Source organism: Acinonyx jubatus, chromosome A1 (genome assembly GCF_027475565.1).
Source record: "Acinonyx jubatus isolate Ajub_Pintada_27869175 chromosome A1, VMU_Ajub_asm_v1.0, whole genome shotgun sequence".
NCBI lineage: Eukaryota > Metazoa > Chordata > Mammalia > Carnivora > Felidae > Acinonyx > Acinonyx jubatus.
Genome location: NC_069380.1, coordinates 43,801,632 through 43,828,081, shown reverse-complemented (window position 1 = coordinate 43,828,081; position 26,450 = coordinate 43,801,632). Strand labels below are relative to the sequence as shown.

Below are 26,450 nucleotides of genomic sequence, written 5' to 3'. Positions count from 1 at the left end.
TATATTATATTACACAGAAATCAGCAACGTTTTGTCTTTGTCTCCTCCACCAGGATGTAAAGTAGTTTTATGAATTTATTTGTTTTTAAATTAAGAAATAATTGGCATACAATACTATAGTAGTTTTAGGTACAGCATAGTGTTTTGACATTTGTATCCACTGCAAAATGGTCACCACAAGTCTAGTTACAATCTGTAATCTTACAAAGTTAGCGTAATGTTATTGACTATATTCCCTATGCCATACATCACATGCCCATGACTTATTTACTTTATAAGTAGAAGTTTGTACTTAATCTCCTTCACCTATTTTGCCCCCCTTCCAACCTCCCTCCACTCTGGCACTCACTAGTCTGTTCTCTGTGTCTATGAGTCTGGGTTGGTTTGGTCTGGTTTGGTCTGGTTTGGTTTGTTTTCTTAGATTCCACATTTAACCAAAATTGTGTAGTATTTACTTTTCTCGGTCTGACCTGTTTCATGTAGCATATCCTCAGAGCCCATCCATGTTCTTGCAAATGGCAAGATTTTGTTCTTTTTTTTTTTTTTTTTATGTCTGAGTAGTATTCCTTTGCTCATATACCACACCTTTTTTATGCATGTATATGTTGATGGGAAATTAGGTTGTTTCCATATCTTGGCTATTGTAAATAATGCAACAATGAACATAGGGGTTCACATATCTTTTCAAATTAGTTCTTTTATTTTATTTGGATAGATACCCTGTAGTGGGATTTCTGGATCATATGGTAGCTCTTTTTTTTTTTTTTTTTTTTGATTTGAGGAACCACCATACTGTTGCCGTAGTGGCTACCCCATTTTACATTCCCACCAACACTGCATTATTATTCCTTTTTTTCCACATCCTCACCAACACATGTTATTTCTTCTCTTCTTGATAATAGCCATTCTGTCAAATGTAAGGTGATATCTCATTGTGGTTTTGATTTGCATTTCTCTAATGATTTAGTGATGTTGAGCATCTTTTCATGTGCCTCTTGGCCATCTATGTGTCTTTGGAAAAATGTCTATTCACATCCTTTGCCCATTTTTTATTGGATTGTTTTTTTGTTTGTTTGTTTTTGTAATTGAGTTGTGTGAATTCTTTATATATTTAGGATATTAACCCCTTTTTGGATATACAGTTATCTTCTCTACCATTCAGTAGGTTGCCTCTTTTGTTGTTGTTGTTGAGGGTTTCCTTCACTTGGCAGAAGTGTTTTGGTTTGATGTACTCCCAGTTATTGATTTTTGCTTTTGTTGTCTTTGCCTTTGGAGTCAGATCCAGAATAATATCTCTAAGACTGATGTCATGGAACTGCCTAGACATGTTTTCTTCTAGGATCTTCTTTAACTGAGCTCTAGGCCGAATGTGGGGCTCGAATTCACCACCCCAAGATCAAGAGTCACATGTTTTAGTGACTGAGCCAGCCGGGTGCCCCTCTTCTAGGATTTTTATAATTTTAGCTTTTACATTCAAGTCTTTAGTCCATTTTGAGTTTATTTTTATATATGGTATAAGATAGTGGTCAAGTTTCATTGTTTTCCATAGAGCTTTCCAGTTTTACTAGCAACATTTATTGAGGAGACTGTCTTTTCCCCATTATATATTCTTGCCTCCTATTTTGTAATTTACTTGACCATATACATGTAGGTTTATTTAAATTCTTTTCCATTGATCATTGTGTCTGTTTTAAGCTGGTACCATACTGTTTTGATTATTATAGCTTTGTAGTAGTGTTTGAAATCAGGGAGTATGATGCCTCTGGTTTTGTTCTTCTTTCTCAAGACTCTTTTGGCTATTTGAGGTCTTTTGTGTCTCCATACAAATTGTAGAATTATTTGCTATAGTCAGTGAAAAATGTCATTGGAATTTTGATAGGAATTGTATTGAATCTGTAGATTGCTTTGGGCAATATGGGCATTTTAACAGTATTAATCTTTACAATCCGTGAGCATGGGATATCTTCCCATTTATTTGTATCTTTTTCAATTTCTTGTATCAGTGTCTTTTAGTTTAATATACAAATCTTTTACCTCCTTTGTTAAATTTATTTTAAGGTATTTGATTCTTTTTGATGTGATTGCAAATGGGATTTTTTTTATTTCTCTCTTTGATAATTCCTTATTAGTGTGTAGAAAAATAAACACACCAGATTTTTGGATATTCATTTTTTATCCTGTGACTTTATTGAATCCATTTATCAGTTCTAACAGTGTTATGATGGAGTCTTTAGGGCTTTTTATATATAGTATCATGTGTAATACAAATACTGACAGTTTTACTTCTTTTTAATTTGTATGTTTTTTTAAAATTTTCTTTTCCTGCATAATTGCTCTTGTTAGAATATTCAATACTATATTTAATAAAAGTAGGGATAGTGGGTATCTTTGTTTTGTTCTTGATCTTAGAGGAAAAGTTTTTAGCTTTACACTATTGAATATGAAATTAGCTGTAAGTTTTTCATATAAGACCTTTATTATGTTGAGGTACATTCTCTCTATAACCACTTTATTGAGAGTTTTTATCATAAATTGGTATTGAACTTTGGCAATTTTTTTTTTCTGGATCTATTGATATGATCGTATGATTTTTATCTTTTATTTTGTTAATATGATGTATCACTTTGGTTAATTTGCAGATGTTGAACTGTCCTTGCATCCCTGGAATAAATCCCACTTGATCATGGTGTATAATCCTTTTAATGTTCTGTTTAATTCAGCTTGCTAATATGTTGAGGATTTTTGCATCTATATTCATCAGGGAAATTGGCCGTAAATTTCTTTTTTTTTGTGGGGCCTTGTTGGTTTTGCTATTGGGGTAATACTGGTCTTATAAAATGAGTTTGGAACCTTTTCCTTCAGCTTTCAGGAAGAGTTAGAGAAGGATAGGTATTAACTGAATATCTGACAAAACATTTTTCATCTGCAAGAAACAGAAGAGTGTGTATTTTATATATTACACTCCTTGCTTTTTCTACCAATCTGCCAAATAGAATATAAGAAATGTTTAAAGGGAATTATTTTTGCAATCTATTGTGTAAAAAAATAAAAATAAATCAATCAATGGCTTTTCTCTTAAAAGTGAAGAAAAGAATGCTAAAGTTCTTTATGTGACTGACATTAGAGCAGATGGTATAAATCCTTAATTCTGTTTGTTTTAAGACTTTGGAAGTAGAGAGCTACATGGTATGAATGAAATAAACTTCCATTTTCTTTCCTTATATAAGACTTACAACTTGCTCATATTCTCAATTACTAGATCATATGGATTCAAGATATAATAATTTTAATATTGAGCTAGTCTATTTGATAATGTTTTTCAAAATTACAAAATTTTCCAACAATTAATATATTTCCAATGAAAAACCATGTGGTGTCCTTGTTCCTTGCAGCCTCATCTTTACTTTTGGATTTAATTTAATTTGGAAGCACATTTTTAAATAATTCTTTCATAGAAGGTTTTGAAGTTTTTGACTAAATATCAATTCTTAATTATTAATCTTGAGGAGTACTTTGAAGGTAATAATATGATTATTTTATATCATCATATTGAATATATTATTTATATTTGATGTCTGTTTCTACAAAAATACCCACTTTGAGTCAACTTGTTAATCCATTTTGTGAAATGGATCTTTTATTTACAGTAGGTTCTAAGATTTTCTCTTTGTTTTTGATATTCTTCACTTTCAACACCATATATCTAGAAATTTATTTCTTTTTATTTATCCAGATCAGAACTTCGTGTGATACTTGTCTCTACGCTTTGATTAGTAATAATGACTTGATGGCTGAAAATGACATGATGGGTTGGCTTACTCATCCTAGAATTCCCATGCTCATCTCACACATGGAGGATAGAGAAAGATCTTTAAAAGCTTCTATACGAAATTGAGGTGTCAATATTTGATATAGTTATGAGAGATTTGTAAGGTAGAGGTAAAGATCATCTACCTGTTCATTTGATTTTTTCTACTAATGTACAAGATGAAGAAAATATTAGTTAAAGTTATTACTGTATTATTTGGGGTATCTGACAGGCTCAGTCAGTAGAGCATGTGACTCTTGATCTGGGGTTCTGAGTTTGAGTCCCATGTTGGTCATAGAGATAACTTTAAAAAAATCACTATGGTATTATTCAAGTGCTCTTTTCTAGTGTTCTGAATGTTAAGAGGCGGTTGTATTTGGACAATTCTAGTAACTGCAGCTCCTTGATTTTGACTTTCTTATCTCTTGATTTCCACTATATAGTGTTCTTTTCCTGTAACATGGTGCTGCATAAGCAGGTGTCACTAAGCCTACTTCTTGTCATCCTATGTGAATCGAGGCTTGGGCAATTTATAAAAATGTTGATACTCTGCTATTGCATTTGCTGTGAGTGATAAAGTTCTTTGTGTTTGACCTAGGAGTCTTGTATCTCTGCCACTATTCAAGAAATTAGAAGACTAATTTGTTAACCCGCAAGTACAGTAAAATCTCAGACCTTTCACCTTTCACATATGGATGTGTCTTGATCTCAATATTGCCAGTATTGATTCAAAAACAGTAGTATTGCAATTTGCTTTAAATCCTAATTATTTTAAAATTATATTTTATTTTCTGACTTTCATTCTGATTTAATATATTTTACCAATTCTAGAAATTTCTTGTTAAAATATTATTTTCAGTATTGCATTTGCTTCATCAACCTTATTACTAATTTTTAAAACTCTTTTTGTACATACGTTGACACATTTCTCTTCCAGGTTATTTAAATTCTTTTAATTATCATTCATCTTTTCAGTTCCTTGTATTGCATTTTATAATGTCCTCATTTTGTCCTCTGGCTTATTAATTTTCTTTCTCTGCATATATTTTTAAATTAACTGCCCCAAGGAGTTTTACATTTGAATATCTATATTTTTCTATAATAGAAATAAAATTTTGGTTCTATTTCACCTCTACTTATACTTTTTCATATTGTATCATTCTTTTTATATCTCTAATCCTTTAAGCTGTTAATCATTTTAGATGTACCCATTTTTAAATATTTCCTTTTACATTGTAATATTTTTTAGCTTAAGGCCTTGGCAGTTTAATCATTTTTGTTATATCTGATTATTCTAAATTATGGTTGATTGCTTCCTTACGTATTTTGTAATTTTGAATTACTCATATTTTAGAAGGTCTGTGTTATCCTTTGCAATATGAATGGAGCTTCTGTCTTAAATACTTATGTGGATCCATCTTTTGTTCCTGCGTAGGCATTCCACTACAAACACTAATTTTAAAGACCCAACATCTGTCTCATAGCAGCCTTCCCATATACTTCCCTTATCAGCAGCCACAGCAGCACTTGTTGTTTTTAGTGTCTCAAAACCACTTTCAAATTAATTGATTCGCTAGAATGACTCATAGGACTCAGTTGCATGTTTTAGTAGTAACTAAAATTTGTTACATCAAAAGGTACAGAGCAAGATCAATATGGAAAAAAAAATACGCATTGGGTAGAGTTCGCAGGGGTCAGGTGGAGGCTTCCAAGTCATTTTAAGTCTCAGAGGACACATTTTTCTCTGCTGTGGTGAACTGTAGGGGCCCATGCAACATGCCTCCATTGAAGGAAGCCCATTTCAACCTCAGGGTGAAAATTTTTATGTATAACTGGTAACATAGACATGTTCTACTGTACAACCAGCATGGTAATAGCAGTTCAAGATCCTAACAGTGAAAGCAGGTGCATCATTAATCTTCGTTAATGTTTGCATAAAAATTATTCTCATATGTCCTGAAAATCTGGTATGGCATGCCCCATTCTTCTGGGTATATGAAACATAAGTAACATAAAAATATTTCTCAAAATCGTATTTTGAGTGTTTGACCGAGAGTGAGTCTTGGTTTCAAGTGACTAGAGACATGCAAGGACCGCAAAACCAAACCTGCCATGTTAATCTTTTCTGACACTGGGTGGCTCAGTTTTTCACTCCCTTCTTGAATTCTGTTTTTTGGGCATTTTACTTTCATTTGTAATTATAAATACACAAAATGCTTCGCTATTTTATTCAACATTTATATATATATATATATATATATATATATATATATATATATATATATTAGTTTTTCTTATTTCTCTGCCTTTCCCTGTATGTATTTCTTTATATGACAGGCTCTAATTTTTTTAAAGATTTATTATTTTTGAGAGAGAGAGAGCACAAGTGGGGAAGGGTCAGAGAGAGAGGGCTCTGTGCTGACAGCAACAAGCCCAATGTGGGGCTTGAACTCAAAAGCTGTGAGATCATGACCTGAGCCGAAGTCAGACATTCAACCAACTGAGCCATCTGGGTGCCCCTGAAGAACTCTAATTTTTTATAAAAGAATTATGTGTACATATCTGTGTGGCTCTGTATTTCTCACAGTGGTACTAAAGAGCTGAATGTGCTGAAGTTTGCTTACAAAGTATGTACATTGCAAACATTTTAATAATCTTTTCACGCATTTATTTGTCTATCTATCCATCCAATCTTCACTTGTTAAAGAATTGTAATGAAAATGTTGTTGTCCCAGAAGTGAAAAAATTAAGTAAGATATTAAAAAAATTATGTATAGTCTTCTACAATTTTATCCTTGCGTCACAAATGCTTTCAGTTCAAGAGAAAATTATATCAAAGATATGAACTATCCTAAACCATCACAGAGTCAGAACTTCTGATTTAAATTGAATCGGAGGAGCACCTGGGTGGCTTTGTAGGTTGAGTGTCCAACTTCTGCTCAGGTCATGATCTCAAGGTTCGAGAGTTCCAGTCCCATGTCGGGTTCTGTGCTGACAGCTCAGCCTGGAGCTACTTCAGATTCTGTGTCTCCCTCTCTTTCTGTCCCTCCCCACTCACGCTCTGTCTCTCTATCAAAAATAAATATACACTAACAAATTAAATTGATTTATTTTGAATTTTCAATGAAGATATTACTCTCTTTGGAAAACTTTTATGTTTTCACTCAATACCACTTTTTTTTTTTTTCATTCTAGAGAGAGGGAGCATGCATAAGAGTGGGAGAGAGAGGCAGAAGTAGAGAGAAAAAGAGAGAGAGAGATAGAATCTCAGACAGGCTCCATGCCTGATGCAGGGCTCTATGCAGGGCTCCATGTGAGGCTCTATCCCATAACCCTGGGATCACATCCTGAGCCTAAATCAAGAGTCAGACACTTAACTGACTTAGCCACCCAGGTGTCCCAGCTCAATACCACTTTAATATTGCCTTTATCTTTCATATCCTTCACATTTACCTATTTTGTTTATATACATTAATTTTGAACATCCTGAGTTTTCGCTGATAGCTATTTAGTTGTGTTTTGCATATGTTCCATTCCTCAGTTGTAACTGGAGTTTCTCTAGAAGTGTTGGTGTAGCTTTCTCATTAGTTGGATCCCTGTTTTCCCTGTTTTATTGCTTTGTATTAAATGTGACATTATTTACTGTGCTGTCCTAAACACTGGGAATACAGAATTGAACAAAACAAATAAAACTTGAGACGTCCATGGAAATTACTGTTGGATAAAATTACCATGCAACACATGTCATCTTTTTAGGTAGGAAGAAATTGCCACCTCTTGCAAGAACTTACAGAGCATTTTCTTCTTTTGATATTCTTTATTACAGCACCAAAAATTTCTCATGGAAATTACTTCTTGTCCAAAAATTGGATTTTGTTTCAGATTAGGGTGATGTTTCAAGCCAAAACATTAATTAAAAAATGGTATAATCATGCTTTCAATTAGTTCTGATGGTCTGTTTAGCTCTGGAATGGGGAGCCTGGGATTGTGCTTTTCTGCTTGGAATGATCTTCTTGTTCTAACACAGTGCATTCTTATTCAATTTTTAAGACACAAACCCAATTTCATTTCTTAAAGTTTATTTCTTTATCTGGATAGAGACAAAGACAGTGCAAGTTGGGGAGAGGCAGAGAGGTAGGGGGAGAGAGTGAATCCCAAGCAGGTACTGGGCTGCCAGCCCAGAGCCTGACACAAGACTCGATCCTATGAACCTCAAGATCATGACCTAAGCCAAAATCAAGAGTCAACTGACTGAGCCACCCAGATACCCCTCCAATGTCAAATTTTATATACCAATCCCCTCTACCATCTGGAAGGAAAATGCTATATTCTAATGTGCTATTGCTATACCAAATGGTTACCTTAAAAATCCATCTAACATAGGGGTGCCTGTGTGACTCAGTGGGTTAGGCATCCAGTGGACTAGCTTGATTTTAGCCCAGGTCTTCATCTCATGGCTCATGAATTCAAGCCCCATTTTGGGGTCCTTGCTGACAGCATGGAGCCCGCTTGGAATTCTCTGTCTGCCTCTCTCTCTGCCCCTCCCCTGCTCATGCACACACACTCTCTCTCAAAATAAATATGTAAACTTTTAAAAGTCCATCTAACATATTATATTGCATTAATTAATTAATTAATTAATATTTTTTACTGTTTTTGATAGATTGGGAATTCCTACAATGTAAAATTTGTCAGTGAGTTATTCATTTTTATTTCCCTGAAGCACAAAGCTTACTGTTGAGCACATTTTGGCTAATTTATAACATAGTGTTGGATTAAAAATTAATGAATGAGTGAGTGTCATACAAAATAGGTGAAGTCCAAAGATTTTCTGAGCAGGGGTAACTGGCTGGCTCAGTTGAAAGAGCATTTGACTCTTGATCTCAGGGTCATGAATACCGAGCCCCACATTGGGTTTCAAGATTACTTAAATAAATTTTAAAAACTTAAAAACGACTTTCTAAGCAGTTTTCTTACTTCTCTTGGCTTGAGTGATATTATAACTTGTTTGATAACTTTCATTTCATTGTACTAAAAATGTTTGTTTCATCAGTTTATATTATAATTGCATTCTGTAATGGAAAATAGTATTTTTTTAATAGATCTGATCGTCTTGCCAAATGTTGAAATGATATAATCCTTCTACCAAAAACAATATGTGTCTTATTACCAGGAACTAGAATTGAATAAATATGTCCTAGATAGGTTATCATAAAGGCTGCTTCTCTTGGTAGACTCTAAGATATCAAAGATAGTATGGGAGGTAAAAAGAGAAGGACCCAGGCTAGGACATTTTTATTTTTTTAACTTGATCTCTTAAGTGAGAAACATGTTATCTATGATACATAGCTGCTCTTTAAAAACCAGTATTTTAAATGCTTTATATCCGTCACTTGGTAATGTGTATTATTACTATTATTATTATTATCATCATCATCAAAAGCTTTTGTAAAATTTCCCCTTCTTTTCAACTCTTCAAGGAAGAAGAGAGGGATGGTTTTTATCCACGCTTAATTCTCTGTGTATTGCTGGGGTAGTGTTGGCACGCAATAAGGAATCCCCATGGAGATTTTCAGGAATTGATGGTCAAGGTCATGTGGACCAGAAGCTCCTTTCTCTCAGGAGAGTCATCTTCCAGGGTGAGTTTGAAGTTTCTAGTGTTTTCTCAATTCAAGAATGTGAAAGCTCTTTAACTTCTGGTTTGTAATCACACCCAGACCCAGATCTTTTTAAAAATTGAGTGTTTATAATGTGTAGGGGTGTACTTAGTGAGAGGTACCAGTACTTCAGGAAAAGTTGTCAGAGCAGATTATTTGCTCACCAAGAATTGAACACACATCAGTGAGTGGACTGAGAGTCAGAACTGACAAGTTTTGTTTACTGTCATAAGTGATTATTAACAATTTGGGTGAGTAGAACTCAGCATGACAAGCAATAAGGGCTAAATGCTGAAATATTACTAAAATATTATTGTAGGATAATCCGGAGTTTTTAAATGATAGCAATATATCTAGCTGACATTTTCAAAATAATGTTGGACATGGTTCAGAATTTAGAGAAAATAGACTCCGTGTCCTTGATTCCGTGATCATTCTGTCCTTGAAGGTCTGTTTTTTTGTTTCTGTTTTGTTGTTGTTGTTGTTGTTTTACCATATATCAGTTAAAGATTGTGTTTCACAAGAGACTTGATTACAGTAGCTCAAGCAAAAAGGATTTGTTTACCTCATGCAAAAATAAATCTACCGGTGATACTATAAGACTGAAATTCTTCCTCAATGATGACAGGAAATGGTGTCCTTCTATCTTTTGCTACACTTTCCTTACCAGTGCTACTATATTCCCAGTTATCACCAGTATTCTAGAAAAGGAAGAAGGAAAATCCATCAAGGTAGTGCCAGCTGACCTCCCTTTTCATTTCACAGTTCAGCAGTGAGTCACATGAATACTTTTTGGCTCAAAGAGGTTTAAAATAAATGTAGGAGTATTAAAAAAGATTTCTGGCCTCTCTTTTGGAGGCAGGGTAAAAAGCCATTTTCTGTTGAGTGAGTCAAACTCCAGTATCTGTCATACTTTCTTCTGAAATGTCACTATATTTTTATCATCTCAAACCTATGGTTGGTTGACTTTTCTTAATCCATATTTACTGAATTCTCTGCGTTAAAATTCATTTAAATGCTTTGTAGTTGCATTGGTAATGCGTATCACTAAAATTCCAAATTAAACACCACTGAGTTAAACAAAAACAAAAGCAAAAAGTGATCATTGAGATAAATGATAAGATGGTGTATTTCAGAAAAAAAAATTAAGAATGGCAGGCTTTGTGATGGTTGAGAAAGTCATTTATGACCTCTGTAATTTGCCATGTGGGGGGCGGCGGAAAGCAGGATTAATGACTATAAGGAAGATATAAAGAATATTTTATTTATTGTTTCCTCAGTATAATTTTGGCTCCTTTTAATGCAGTTTCGGTCTTTTGCTGAGTATGACCTATGACAGCCATTTATTTTTCACCTTCACTGAACTCTAATTTTTCTGCCTCTATTCATAGAATACAAGGGTGTATAATGTGACTGAGGATAGAGGGAAATGGACAATGCCAATTCTGTAATGTTATGTATAGTAGTTATTTGTGAAGAAGCATATAGGAGGTGAGGTCAATATGATCACAGTGAGCAACAAAAGCTGGTGATGATGATGATGATGATGATGATGATGATGATGATTTTTACTGTACTAGTAAACAAAACAAAACAATAAAATCATCTTTAGGCACTTCCATGCCTATAGAGAGAATCTGGCAGCAGAATGATCCTATACTTTGTTTCAGGGGACCTGCATTAGATGAATGCCTTCTAGGACCTGAACATTTCCTAGGGAGTGTTCATATTGCACTCTAGAATAGTGCCACTAAAAAGTGGGATACATGTGTGGCTAAGAACCATGCATATACTGACTTTGTGCTAGACACTGACCTGGAAATACAGCTTTTCCGATGAAGTTACATAAAAGATCTGTATGGCATATATAAGTCATAGTACTAATCTAGAACTAAAACTCCTAAATGCATTAATGGCTAGGCAGTAAACTCCTCCTTTTATCAAGGGAGCAGTGAAAAGTTGCTTCTTAAAAAAATTGTTATGATAAAGAAGTAAAATTTTAAGTTTTAAGTCTGTGGTAGAATAGCTAGAAAGAGAAATTAAATTACTTGTTTCTTATCTGTAAGCTTCATATAACATATATCCTTCCTCCAACTCAAGTAACATTAAGAGAGTTTCATTCCATTTGGTGAGGGGATTATTAAGAGTTATTTTTTTAAAGTCATAAGTTGCTCATAAATTCATAGCCAAGGGCTCATACATGGCCCATACACTTATTTGCCTTACATAATATAAAAAGGTGAGTCTTTTGATTTTAAAATACATCAAATAAAATATACATTTCTGATTTTTCTTTCAGAATCAGTAGTTTTGTCTATACCGGTTCCACATTTCTACATAGCAACATTAGCTGTAGTTGAACAGTCCCACTCTCTTTGGTTTACTGTTTTCATGGTATTTTCTCCCCATCCTTTCACTTTCAATTTACTTGAACCTTTGAATGTAAAATGTGTCTCTTATAGACAGCATATATTTTGGATTATATGTTTTAAATACTCTGTTCTGTAAGTTTCTCACATTTTACTTTATATTTAATATAATTTCTAATAAGGTAGAATTAACATCTGAAATTTTGATATAATTTTCTACATGTCTTATGCCATCTTTGTGCCAAATCCAGGCTTGGTGAAGAGAACTATTATTTAGAGTTTCTTGGCTTTGAGCTACATGTAGTAATTGATGGAGTGTTGGAGTTGCAATTGTTTACATACTTCAGTTTAATTTAAACAGATCAAGAGATTACAGAAAACAACTATAAGAATTATAAGAAAATGTAATATGGTATATGTGGTCCTTGGTTATTTTTTAGGTCATTTGAGGTTGAATATATATGAAGTAAAATAAATTTTGAATCAAATTATAGCATTAATATTTTCATTTTGAAATTTCTGTCCATGCTTATAGCATCTTCTGTTTTATAAAGTAGAAAGAATTTCAATTTTGGTCTATTTCTGTATATGGGATAATAATCAGTGGAAGCATAATCCAATCAACTTTTAGAGGAATAATTTTTTCCTCCACATTCATTATGATGAATAATAAAGCAGGAAAGAAAGGTGCAATTTTAATTCGGCTTTCTCATGGTTGAGCATTTTTTAATCAACATAGCCACAGGGTGTCTAATTTTCCCCTTTTGGTATGATTCTTTTCTGTATTCAATAACAACTGCAGTTGATTATGGTTATGATAATAGAGGCTACATTTATTGAATTTGTCCTCTGATCCAGGCTCTAAGCTACTAGTGTCACATTCTCATATGCTTATATGCCTTCTTTTTAAATCACTGTCTCTGTGTCTTTCTCTAGCTCATTGTCTCTCTTTTTAAACTTAGCTCTTCACTCAGACTTAAGAGCTGCTGGTTTATAGATGTTCCTGCATCATTAATAATAAAATGTGTTTGTAAAACAATAACAAAAAGTTGACATTCACAGAATATTGTGTGCTGGAATTTGAGATTTACTCAGTACAAGCAAATTGGACTGTATTCTGCCACGATGGATGTATTAGTGTTCTCCACGTGTGTGTGTGTGTATGTGTGTGTGTGTGTGTGTTTGCATGTGTGTGAATAAAAGGATCTATTTTAAGAAATTGGCTTATGCTATTGTGAAGGCTGGCAAGTTCAAAATCTGCAGGGTGGGCTGGGCAGGCTATACACCAGGACAGAGCTAATGCTAGAGTTCAAATCCAAATGCAGTCAGGCTGAAGACACAGAGAATAGCTGATGTTGCGGTTCAAGTCCAAAGGCCATCTGCTTGCAGAATTCCATCCTTGTCAGGAGAGGTCAGTCTTTTTTCTACTCAGATCTTCAAGTGATGACACGACACCTACTCACATTTTGCAGATCTATCTGTTTCACTCAAAGTCTACCAAGTTAAATGCTAATCACATCCAAGAACATCCAAAATAATGTTTTGCTACATATTTGGGCACCAGAGCCTAGCATCCTCTGTTAACTTGCCATCCAAATGCCTCTTTTTAAGCAATATTTGTTTTCCTGATAAAGACAATGTCTACGTCATAACTCCTCTAACGTGATACAACTATGCTGCATGCAACAGAAAACATATTCTTTGTCCAGAAGAGGATGAAAAGTCCTTGTAATGTTTACTGTTCTTGTTAGTCCATAATTTAAATACTACAATGTAAAGTCAATGCATCTAATGTTACATGATTACATGATAAGAGGGTAAGAGAGAGAAAAAAATAAAGATATGTATCATATATGTATATAATATATATATATATATATGTAGATCACTCACACACATATGTATACAAAGTAAAGAAGAAATATGAAAATTGGAGTACTAAGTTCTAGGACTGCTCAAGTGATCATAGCTGGTATTTATAATTACCTTCTTTCACTACCAATTCTGCATTCCCTTTGTCTTCAGCAAGCCCCTCTTCTGGTAATGGTTCTTTATCTGTTGAGATGACCCAAACTTTAAGGATCTGGGTTGTTAGTTTAAATGTCTGGATTGGACTGCTACAGTCTTCCACTGACTTTTTCACAGGACATGGTAATACTAAGAGATACCCTTGAGGATCACCTGTATTTCAGACATATTCTTTTTTATCTCTGTGGTAGAGGAGCAGTATCCTTGGTCATCAGGGTTATTCATCCTAGCCGACACAATAACTCCTTTTGTGCTTTTTTATTCAGAGTCATGAAGAGTTTAAAGTGGCTGGGTGGCCTTAACTTGTAGTTCAATGGAATCTTTGTTGTGTCTCCTGGTGGACATGTTCCTCCCTCTGGAACTAGATCCTTGAGCCAGTGGAGTATAAAGTTGCAGGGATAGGGAGTAAACATTTTGCTACTGGGTCATTAGATGTAAAGTGAGTGATACACCTCCCTTTTCCACCCTTCCATTCCCATACGTGGATATCTGAAAAAGCACCACATATTTGACACTGATTCGGATCATATAAAACCTCTTAGATAACCTTACCTCAATCCTGCAAGGTATTGCCATCTAGTCGTCACCATAACTGGGTCTTTGAAAGGCCAATCATGGACTTAATGTTAACCTTATCTAAAACACCCTCATAGAAGCATCTAGAATTATATTATACTACATTATCTGGGCTCTGTGGCCCAGCAATATTAACACATAAGATTAACCATCGCAATGGATGTAATTCTTCCAGAATTAAAACTGAATTAAGAGTAATCTTCCATCAGTTAAGTGATTATGGTGTCAAGAGGAGAGAGGGTGTAATCCACTACCATATACTGAAAGTGGTATTTTAGATATCCTTATCTACTTCCTAAATTTAGAAACTTACTCTGATCGGCCTAAGTCATCATGACTTGAAGCTGTTTCCTTCTTCATCCAACATATTTAAACCCATATAATTTCCACTATCCCTCAACCTTTCTTGACATCACGTTCTGAACTGATTATGAGTTTCATTTTGGGAAAACGTCCTTTCTCTTTTGTGAACCAAGCACCACATATCTGCCTTAAGGTATCCTCCTAGAAAACTTGCATTCCGTGGAGGGCCGGTCTCATATCCAACATGTCCTTGACACATTTTATTTATGCATCGTATTGGTTGCTGTCAGAGCTTGTTGATATGGAATTTCTTTAATTATTAAATGTGTTTGAATAAAAATTTCTCTAATATTCCCATATTTGTTTTCATTAGAGAATCATCACTGATTCCTATATTCAAGTAATTATTTATGTTTAGAGAGGCAATGCTCACAAGTCCTGGGGAGGACCAATAACTTCATTTAATTTTCTCCCAGGCATTCCTTTCCCCAGCTTTGGAATTTTTCTGTCCTCGCATAACTTTGCTATTTTAATGGTAGCCCCTGTGCTTCCTTCTAGTCATTCTTTTCTTTTTGTGAAAGAATATTATTCAAAGTTTCCAATTCCATATGATCATACATTACATCATTGAATAATTACTAAGCAAATAGTATGTTCATGCACGCTTTAGGCAATTGGGGTTCATCAGTGAGCAAGATAGACAAGGATTTCTATCGTGATCCTCTTCAAGTTCCTCCTGCGCTATTCAGATTCATTCAGTTGAATATTTCAATATTTTAATCTTTATTTTAGTTGGTCACTTTTCTTTTCTACCATATGTGGATATTTGAGAACAATGGAAATTTGAATACATTTTCACAAAAACAAAGGTTGAGGTTTTATCAACAACATAATTTCACTTCAGGAAAAGATGAAAATATCACAGAAGAAAAACCTGAAATACAAGAAGAAATGGCGGGCATAAACATTAGTGACATAAAGGGGAAAAAAAGGCAAAAATTATCCATATAAAATTTTTAAAAATATGATGATAATAATGTATTTTTTTTAAACGTTTATTTATTTTTGAGACAGAGAGAGACAGAGCATGAATGGGGAAGGGACACAGAGAGAGGGAGACACAGAATCGGAAGCAGGCTCCAGGCTCTGAGCCATCAGCCCAGAGCCCGACGCGGGGCTCGAACTCACCGACTGCGAGATCGTGACCTGAGCTGAAGTCGGACGCTTAACCGACTGAGCCACCCAGGCGCCCCGATAATAATGTATTTTTAACAGTAATATATAATTTAAAGGAATAGAAAACTCCAGATAATATTAGCATGTAAATCAACAAGAGATTTATTAGCATTAAATTTCTCTATTTACATTTGTAAAGAATAGAGTACATTTAATTACACTAGATTCTGAAGTCAAAATAGTAGAATTTCAAAGGTAAACATTAAAGGAAGAAATGAGAAGGAAATAGTTGACCCATTACAAACATGTTCTCAGGGTAAATGGTCTTCAAGAGAGAGGTACTATTTGTTACATATAGATCATCTTAACTTTACCTGATAATTGGCAGCCATCTGTGTACATGAACTGCCTTTATTCAGAGGAAAAACAAACTGACATACCTTTATGACAGGGAGTAGTTTTGCAATTTGGAGCAAGGCATTCATGGAAGTTAGGCCTCAGCCCTCCCACAGAAAGTGAGAAAAAAGGGTTCTCTTTCCCTCAATATTTACAGTTAAGAGATGTCTCGAAAGTCATTGAGAAAGACATTCCTGGATTATACATATGACAAAAGGTCTAACTTTTCTTCAAAGGGATTTATAAACATTTAAAAGAGAGGAGAAAGTACTTAGAATTAAAAGTTTCTAAAGTAAATGCTCTGGAATACAGGACAAGGAAATATCTTATTATATTTAACTTGTACTTGTCCTTATAATACTCATTAGAACAATACAAAAAAAAAGGGAAATAAAAGGAAGGAAGGAAGGAAGGAAGGAAGGAAGGAAGGAAGAAAATAAAAGTAAACTCATATGCACCTGATAAAATAGGTGAAATTATAGAATGTGACTACTATACTGTAGCATTAAAATATTTCAGTATACGCCTCTCCTTAGTATTAACAGATAAAGCAAATAAAAATAATATTCACAATACGTTTTAACACAATACACAAGATTGATTTAATGGAAATACAGAGAAGTCTGTTCTAGTATTAGTAGACTAGATATTTTTATCCTCCACAGTCTGGTCTGTAGAATGGTGAGAACATTATAAAAGCACTCTTAACAAGAAAAAGATGGCCAATTGTGAGGTTATATTTATTATTGTACTGTTGGTCCTTACTAAAAACAAGACAATGATTAAGTAAAAGAAAGGAATAAACCTACCTAGGGCTGTCATCATAATGAAATATAGTAGATTGAGTGGCTTAAACACAGAAATTTATTTTCTAGCTGTGGGGGCTAGAAGTCCCATATTAAGTCTGATGGTGTCAGTTTCTGTTGAGGACGTCTTCCTTGCTTGCTAATAACTGCTTTCTTGCTTTGTCCTCACATGACATTTTCTTGGCGTGTGCACATGTTGGAGATGGGGATAGGATGAAAGGGGGTAGAGGGGGAGAGAGAGAGAGAGGAGGGAGGGAGAGAGAGAGAGAGTTGGTTCATTCAGCCTCTGGTGTCTCTTTATAAACACACTAATTCTAATGGATCTGGGCCTAACTTTTATGATCTCATTTAATCTTAATTAGTTTTTTTGGGGGGACTCCATCTTCAAGTATAGCCATACTTGGTTGGGGCTTCAATATATACATTTTAGCGGGAGCACAAATATTCAGTCCGTAACTCTGTCATTGTCTTTGTTGTATAAAATTTGCTGCATAGAAAACAGAAAATAACCTGTAGATCCTTTATTATGGTTTCTAAGAGAGTTTATAAACATTGCTAGGTAAAGTATCATTGAACAAAAATCAATATGAGTTTTGTGATCCAGCAGCCAGAGAAAAGTTAATTAATACAAAACACTAATTCCAGTGATAGCATAGATGTGATTTCTCCAAATTTGAAGAATTGGGGAAAATTTCATGTTTATTTTAGAAATAGAATTTTAAATATTACTTCAGACAATTATCTATATATTCAGTATCATTCCAACCATAATTTCAGAGAAATTTTCTAGATAACTTGATAAGCTCATGCTACATAGAAAATGAAACGCTGCAAAAGAATCTCAATATACTCCTTACAAGAAGAAATAGAGTATTTTTATTGTTTATTATAAAGTTACAGTGACTTATAGGGATGTATAAATTAACAAAAAGCAACAAACAAACCAAACAAGAATGTACAAATTGAATCTAATTGTCTGGATCAAGGAGTCTCAAAAGAGCACATGATTAGGGAAACATGATATATGATAGAAGTTATATTGAAGATCACTAAAGTAAGAAAATGTAAGATCAATACAAGTGGAAAAGTGGGGAGAAGAAAGAATGTGGCTACTTACCTTAACATTCACATTCACAAAAATTAGTTCTTGACAAAAAATAATGACAAAAGTTAAAAATAAATAAGTAGAGAAAAATATCACTATGATATTGGAAAAGACTGAAAATTAGACTTCATTAAAATGAAAACACTTTTGTGGGACACCTGGGTGGCTCAGTTGGTTAATGTCTGACTCTAGGTTTCAGCTCAGGTCATGATTTCATGATCTGGAGATCGAGCCCCATGTCAGGCTCTTTACTGACTCCAAGCGGCCTGCTAGGGATTCTCTCACCCACTCTCTCTGCTGCTCCTCTGTTCTTTCTCTTTCAGAGTAAATAAATAAACATTAAAAAACCACTTTGTTTAACAAAAGAGAACAAGATAAAAATGAAAAGTTTACAGATTAATGCTACTCTTAGAAAAAAAATTCATAGACAAGGGCGCCTGGGGGACTCTTGATTTTGGCTCAGGTCATGCATGATCCCAGGGTTGTGGGATTGAGACCCATGATGGGCTCCTCACTGAAAGGTGCTTGAGATTTTCTCTTCCTCCCTCTGACCCTCTCCCCTACTCATGTGCTCTCTCTCTAAAATAAATAATAATAGTAGTAATAATAATAATATAATACTACTACTAATAATAAAATAAACTTAAAAATTCATGAATATAGTCTAAAATGACATCAAAGTTAACTAGATGAACAGAATTAAATGAAATGTAATAAGATCCAGTATACAAATAACGGAAAAAAATATAAACATTTCATACATAAGGAAACACAATTCTGTATTTAAAGTTTAAAAAAAATCTCAATTTCCTTAGTAATCAATAGAATGCATATATATTTAAAGTTTATTTATTTTGAGAAAGCGTGTGGGAGGGGGCAGAGAGAGAGGGAGTGAGAGAATGCCAAACAGGCCCTGAACTGTCAGCGCAGAGCCCAATGTGGAGCTGCAAATCATGAACCGTGAAATCATGACCTGAGCCAAAATCAAGGGTCAATCTTTTTTTTTTTAATTTTTTTTAACGTTTATTTATTTTTGAGACAGAGAGAGACAGAACATGAACAGGGGAGAGGCAGAGAGAGAGGGAGACACAGAATCTGAAGCAGGCTCCAGGCTCTGAGCTGTCAGCACAGAGCCCGACGTGGGGCTCGAACTCACAGACCGCGAGATCGTGACCTGAGCTGAAGTCGGACGCTTAACCGACTGAGCCACCCAGGCGCCCCAAGAGTCAATCTTTTAACCAACTGAGCCACCCAGGTGCCCCAAGTGTGTGGTGAATTTAAAGGTGTCCATTTTATTATCATGTGCTATAACTTACATGTATAATACATGTGTTCTTTTTGTCGCCCATGTATTAAAACAAAAACATTAAAAATACAATGAAAAGAAATAGAAAATAGAAACTGAAGGAGATGATTTGTGTTAATTATCTGTGTCTGGAACACATAATTTAAAGGCCAGAATGTGACATAAGAATTGTAGCCTGTACCACTTCTGACACCTTTGTGGTGTTAACCCAAGACTGCTGCCCTGGCTAAACAAATAAAAAGAAATAAGTAAAAATTGTTCAACCCACCAATGCTTGAAATTCCCATACACTGACACTGTCACTTTTAAAATGAGCCTGTCTTGCATTAAAGACTCTTTCTCTAATTATGAAAATGCTGCCTTGTCTATCCCCCATCCTGCAGAACCAGCTGCGGCCAAGTGCTGAGGTTTGTTGGACACAAAGGTCTGCACAATCTGTTCACCCGACTCGTGCAGCTTGCATTGCTCAAACTTGCACCTGTCATAAACATTCACCTGCCTGCACACACCTGCTGTGACAGCTGCATCAAGAGGCTGGTTCTTACCACAGCGTATTTTGGTCCCCAAATAGGACTCCACTTGCCAGTTTCTCAAGGTTTCCTTGCCAGGGCCCCATGTGTTAGAGTGTGAAGGTAATGATTTTGCATATACTCCTATAATCCACGTTTTGAAACAATTAGGAAGTCAATTTAGAATGAGATAGAGATAAAAATATACATGATGTGTTGTTTTGTTTCGCGTTGTGGTATGTCATTATAGGAGACTGCAGCTTGTACCTGAGACCAAAGTGATCTTTTTAATGTTTCCTTCATTATCACTCTTAGACCTTTGGACCCATTGAATGGTATGGTCATTTTCCCAGTCTGCTTTACAGAGGATTGCACTCTTCCTTGGATAGGGTTATTAAAGGTGTGGAGCTAAAGTCAGTCTTACATTTTATTGTTGATAGCATAAATAGCTAGAACCATTTTGAAAAATTATTTATCATTATCTTATAAAGTTAAAAGTGCACACTCCCTATACAATATGAGGATGTTCATAACAAAGTTGTACACAGATATACATGCACACAAATACATAAATACTTATAATACTCATATATACCCCCACTATAATATATATATAAGTATATAATACATATATAATGATTCATAATATTTTTATGTGAGTATATAATATTCATATATCCCCCAATATAAATACACATATTTAATGTAAGTATTTAATATATATGTATATAAAATTATTGGCATTTATGTGGAGAAGGTTGACAATGATACTCTCTAAATTGTAGATTTCTTATGCTATACACTGGTTTATTATATAATTATGGATAAAAGTATAAAAGTTTTCAGATGTACAACATTATTTTGTACTGGTAAATATTGTTTGTGTTGTTCTTCTGTTCATCAACTGTATCTTTACAATATTTTATGTGCACTGAAGATTTGCCTGATCTAGACTGGGATCAACATGGTTTACTTTTCTTTTGTTATTTTAATGTGTATTTATTTTTGGGAGAGAGAGACAGAGACAGAGTGTGAGTGGGCGAGGGGTAGAGAGAGAGGGAGACACAAAATCCGAAGCAGGCTCCAGGCTCTGCGCTGTCAGTACAGAGCCTGATGCTGGGCTTGAACTCATGAATTGCAAGATTATGGCCAGAGCTGAAGTCGAACGTTGAACTGACTGAGCCACCCAGGTGCCCCAACGTGGTTTACTTTCAGTGTGTACTGTAGACTCAAGCTCTAAATGTTGCTTAATGACTTACCTGTGCCCCACATGTTTGAGGGCTGCAAAAACAATTAGATATATAGATACAGCTTTGAAGAAGCTTCATGAGAAATAGAGGGAAAAAGGCATGAAAACAAATGCAATAAAATCTTTTATACGTGCTGTGGTATAATCTGTATAAGGATATGCTACAGGCAGAAAAGACAATAGGAACAATTTGTGTTTGAGAATATTGTTTCATGGGTGACTTTTAAAATACAGTGTAACTTGGATAGAGTCACAGACTATGAGAGGATTTTCCTGGGTAGATTAATGAGGAAAAATATTTTCCAGGAAGGAAACTAGAGGAATCAAAGACTCTAGGAAATTTAAATAATCAAAAGCGCTTTGAATCCCATATTTCTGGAAAGAGAAAAGTGTTTTTTTACTTCACAGATATGTTATAGAAGGAACAACCAGAGGTATAACCAGTAATTCACATTTCTTTAATATCAGAAGAGAAAGTAGCATGAGACAGAAAATTGACTTTATTTGGACTTTACACTAAAAAGATGTAAAGTATTAAATCTTAAATATTAGGAGCAAATGAAAATTTATCCATTCACTTTTTCCTAGAAATGTACAAATACTGAGAAATTTCATTATACCTGATATAAAAATCTCATTTGTGTACTCTTTTATATGAGATACTTTTATTTTTTTTTAATTTTGTCTTCTTTAAGGTTTTCACTTTTAAGTAATCTACACACCCAATGTGAGGCTCAAAGTCACAAATTCAAGGTCAAGAGTTGCATGCCCCACCCGCTGAGCCAGCCAGATGCCTCTAAAGACTGTTTATTTTAATCTTCAAAGCCATTGTGAATTTTATGCATTAGCATTATCCATTTGTTGGAATTTTTTTTCTTGGTGTTAGTCTACCTTTGAGGTAGAACTTGGCATTCCATAATGAAACCTAGCGTTTCATATCTACCCAGCCCCAAAAGCTAACTTGTCATTTGCATGGGAAGAAAATAATATGTAAAATATTAATGTTTTATTGTTATTTCCCTGTTAATGTTTCAGATTAAAATAGCAAGCAATTTATTCTTTTAAGGTAGGTGTGAAAAAATATACAATCTCATATACAATAATATTTGACTCATCATGTAGTGGAATATTTGACAACTTCAAAAACCAAAAACATAATACAGAGAATAAAAATATAATCTTTGAGGGATATCTGGGTGGCTCAGTCAATTAAGTACCTGACTTGTTTTCGGCTCAGGTCATGATCTCTCAGTTCGTGAGTTTGAGTCCCACGTCGGGCTCTGCACTGACAGTGCAGAGCCTGCTTGGAATTCTCTGTCTCCCTCTCTCTCTGTCCCTTCTCAGCTCTCTCTAGCACAATCTCTCTCTCAAAATAAATAATTAATTAATTAATTAATTAATTAATTAAAAAATATATATATATAATGTTTGAGCAAAAAGTTGCAGTAGGTCTCATAAAGCACATATGCTTTACTCTTCAGTGTTTCCTTTTTATTTTGAAGAAGTTTGATTTTCTGGCTCCCATTCTTATCACATGGTGCCTTTCTGGATAAAAGTTAGCAACTGAGAAGGAGGGTTGGGTTTGTGAGACATAAATAGTGAGACATGAACAGTCTTAAGAAGAAATATTTACTTTAACATCTAATCGAGTTGTAGTAAAGCAAACCACAAATGTTGCATCAATTATAACAATCCTAAAGCACAAGAGTACTTGAATTGTGTTAAATATTTTGTGTTTACTAAAGCAGCACATTAAGAAAGCACTCTGATTCCTTAATTAATTTTTCAAATTGCAAGCAGAATAATTTCTTCAAAGATGAGGATTGATTACGCTAGTTTACTGCTATAAATTTTTCAATAACTTCCCATTGCTCCAAGGAGTTAATCTCTTACATTCAGAAACTTTTGCTTTTATTGCTGGAACACTTTGTATCTAATTCCATGTAGGAGACTGTAGCAATCTCACTTTCTTAAGACCCTTTCTAGACTAAGTAATTTCTCCCTATCCTATAGTCTCAGAGAATCTTTTCCTCTTTTGAAATGTTAATTAATTATAGATACTTGTTCAATGGCTGTATAATGGTTTACTTGTTCAGTGGTTTACTAAGACTGTAAACTCCATGAGGTCAGGTGCAATGATTGTTTTAATCCAGTTGCTATTTAATATAATATATTGGTACCTAAATGATGAGATCAATAATTTTTATACCTTTGATTTAAAATATCATCAAAGTAAAAAAAAAGACTTGACAGGTCTTTGACAATATACAAAAAACCACAAATGAGTGCTATAAACACTATGATGAAACTTCTACTGTAGAAAACAAACAACACAATTTTGTTTGGAGTATTGACATTTAAATTGTTGGTAAACAATTTTTATTAACTAGCAGGCTAATGCAGCTGTTTTGAAACAGTAAAAGGGACTAACAATGCTCAGAAGCTGCATGGTGATCCTCCACACCTAAAATTTCACTCACAGGTATTTCATATCTATCCCAGTGTTTGCTAGCTTCTTTAGCACTGTAAAACCAGGCTAGATGGGAAACAACTTAAAAAAGTTTTCTTTACTCTATATGAAGGCACCTGTATTACTTTCCTATTACTGCTGTAACAAATTAGAAACCAAGTTAGTAGTTTAAAACAGTATCAAACTGTTATAGTTCTGGAACTCAGAAGTCTAAAATAGGTAGGAAGTACCTTCTGGAAGCTTGAAAGGAGAATCAATTTCTTTACTTTTTTCAGTGTATAGAGATGCCTGCATTCCTTGAATTGTGTTTACATGTTACTTCAAACTCTGCTTTTGTGGTAACATTTATTTCTCTCTCACTCTCCTGCCTCCCTCTTTCCATTATGAGGAATCTTTTGATTGTATTGGGCCTTCTTGGACAACCCAAAATAATCTCCCCATTTTAAGATCCTTAATTCAATCGCATCAAATAAATTCCTTTGCCATGTTAAGGGAATATAATCACAGGTTCTGTGGGTCAAGATGTAGGTATCTTTGGGAGGTCATTATTCAGCCCATCACACCAGGATATTGTGTATCTCAGTCATAAGCATCTTGTTTCTCCATGTACTTGAAGAATAATATAGGGGAGGAAAATTTTTTCTCTACGCATTTTAGGTATTCATAACACAAGGCATGAGAAAAGTATACAAATATAAATTTTACATGACAGGGAGCCCTCCAAAGGAAATGACCAAAAGAAGCAGTTAAAGCTGGAATAACTGGAAATATGGTGAGGATAAAGGAAGAGAAGAACCATTTTAACAAGGTCTTTTTGAGAAGAATTCTCTTGGTCTCAACTTCTCATCCTTACTAAAAATTACTTTCCTTTCCTTCTGATATATGGAGGACATATTTCACGTGGAATTTTATCTATCTTTGAGAACAAAGGAGAGATGAGAATGCTTCTTATATTTGTTGTTTTTCAAATGTCTTTAGCTCAAAATAACCCTTTGCTGACGTGACATATTTTGGTGTGCCATATTCTGCCATCACTTAAATACTACTCTCATAAAGCAACTGTGCAGGGAACAGGAAATAGTACAGAAGACATTCTACATTCACATAAGCACAGATTACAAATCAGAGCATTCTAGGCAAGACTGCATACAGGACATAGCTGTGTGCCAGGGGTTGTAGTCCTATAAGTATAGTATCAGTTCAGAATATCAGACGCAAAGTTGTAACAAAGCGGGTTTCCCATTTCAGATGAGCAGAACTGCACTAATGATGCAACTACAAGATGCCATACTAGTGTCCCTTAATACATGTAAGGACTTACTCTTAGCATGATACACATAAGCGTGTGCGCGCATGTCTGTGTACAGGTATATGTATATATAAGCATATATACATAAATACATAAGTATATATGTATTTCTAGACAATATTTTTGAGCATTCCCTATAGGATAAAATAAAGTAGTGTTTCCATGAAAAAAGATGAAATGAATAGTAAATTTTAAGGAGATAATTGATTACATATAAGGGTAAATGGTAAAATCTTCAAGAAAATGAACTAAAAGGAATGAAAATGCAGTAACAGTGAACATTCTCATTTGAATTATAAAGAACAGATTTGACAATGTGGAAAATTACATCAGAGATATAAAGAACAACCTAAAGCATTCTTTTAAAGTTTGAAGAAAAAATTACAAAGAGATTAAAATTGTGATGAAGATGATGATAAATCTAGAGAAAAGAAAATACAGATTCAACTAATGGATAATTCTTATTCCTAAACATATATGTGTGTGGGTGTGTGTGTGTGTGAGTGACTAGTGAAGGTGAGGATGAGAAAATTTATAGAACAACATTATCTAAAGGTATAAATGGAGAAATTTCTCAATGCAAAATGTAATGTGACTATGCATATATAATAAATACTTTTCCAGAATAAACAGTTGTTTTACATACTGATTAATGTGTATAAACAAATATGTATTACTGTGTATTAAAAGTTCTGTTTATAACATGTATTAAATTATTGGTTAAACACTATATGGATTATACTGTGCACTTTATATTAGTCATTCAATTCTGATGATATATGTATATATTTAATTATCTTTCTTTAAAGGATTAGAAAACTAAAAATTGAAACATACAATGAAATTAAATATAGACCTCTTTCAACTTGAAGACCTTACTCTTGAGCAAGGCAATCCATCACCAAGATAGCCTAACAAAAATGTAGCTATCTATAAAACCACCACCACATATTCTTCATTATTGTTCTATTCTGTAGCATCAATGTCATTGTGCATTAGTATAATATATCTAAAGTTTTAAAAGGAAAAGCTTATGCTATAAGAAAACATTTTTAATACAAATAAGTTGACTTTCATGAATGATGACAGACAACATAGAGCCAGCCGTTCTGTGATGTAATTTACTATCTATGTTGTATTTTTGAGAAAAAAAAGTAACACTTGATGTGTTTAATTTTACTGAGAGGTTAATAAAAACAAATAACAAAGGGAAAATATTGAGAAGACATTAGGAAGAGACTAGAAGATTTACAGTAGTTAACCCCTTATCTGTGGTTTCACTTTCCACAATTTCAGTTACCTGTGGTCAGCTGTGATCTGGAAAGGTCAGAAGGTGAATGGTAACCTAACCTACATCACAATGCTTCTGTTATTCACCTCACT

General features: G+C 34.1%; 1 long non-coding RNA gene across 1 annotated transcript in view; it reads left to right on the top strand.

Annotated features, from left to right (window-relative positions):
* The window catches only part of LOC128314357 (uncharacterized), a 372,707-nt gene that overhangs the window by 15,959 nt on the left and 330,298 nt on the right, over window positions 1–26,450 (top strand). Inside the window, exon 2 of the long non-coding RNA XR_008295894.1 lies at window positions 9,289–9,447. This is a non-coding gene — a long non-coding RNA (uncharacterized LOC128314357). The remainder of the gene's footprint in view (window positions 1–9,288; window positions 9,448–26,450) is intronic.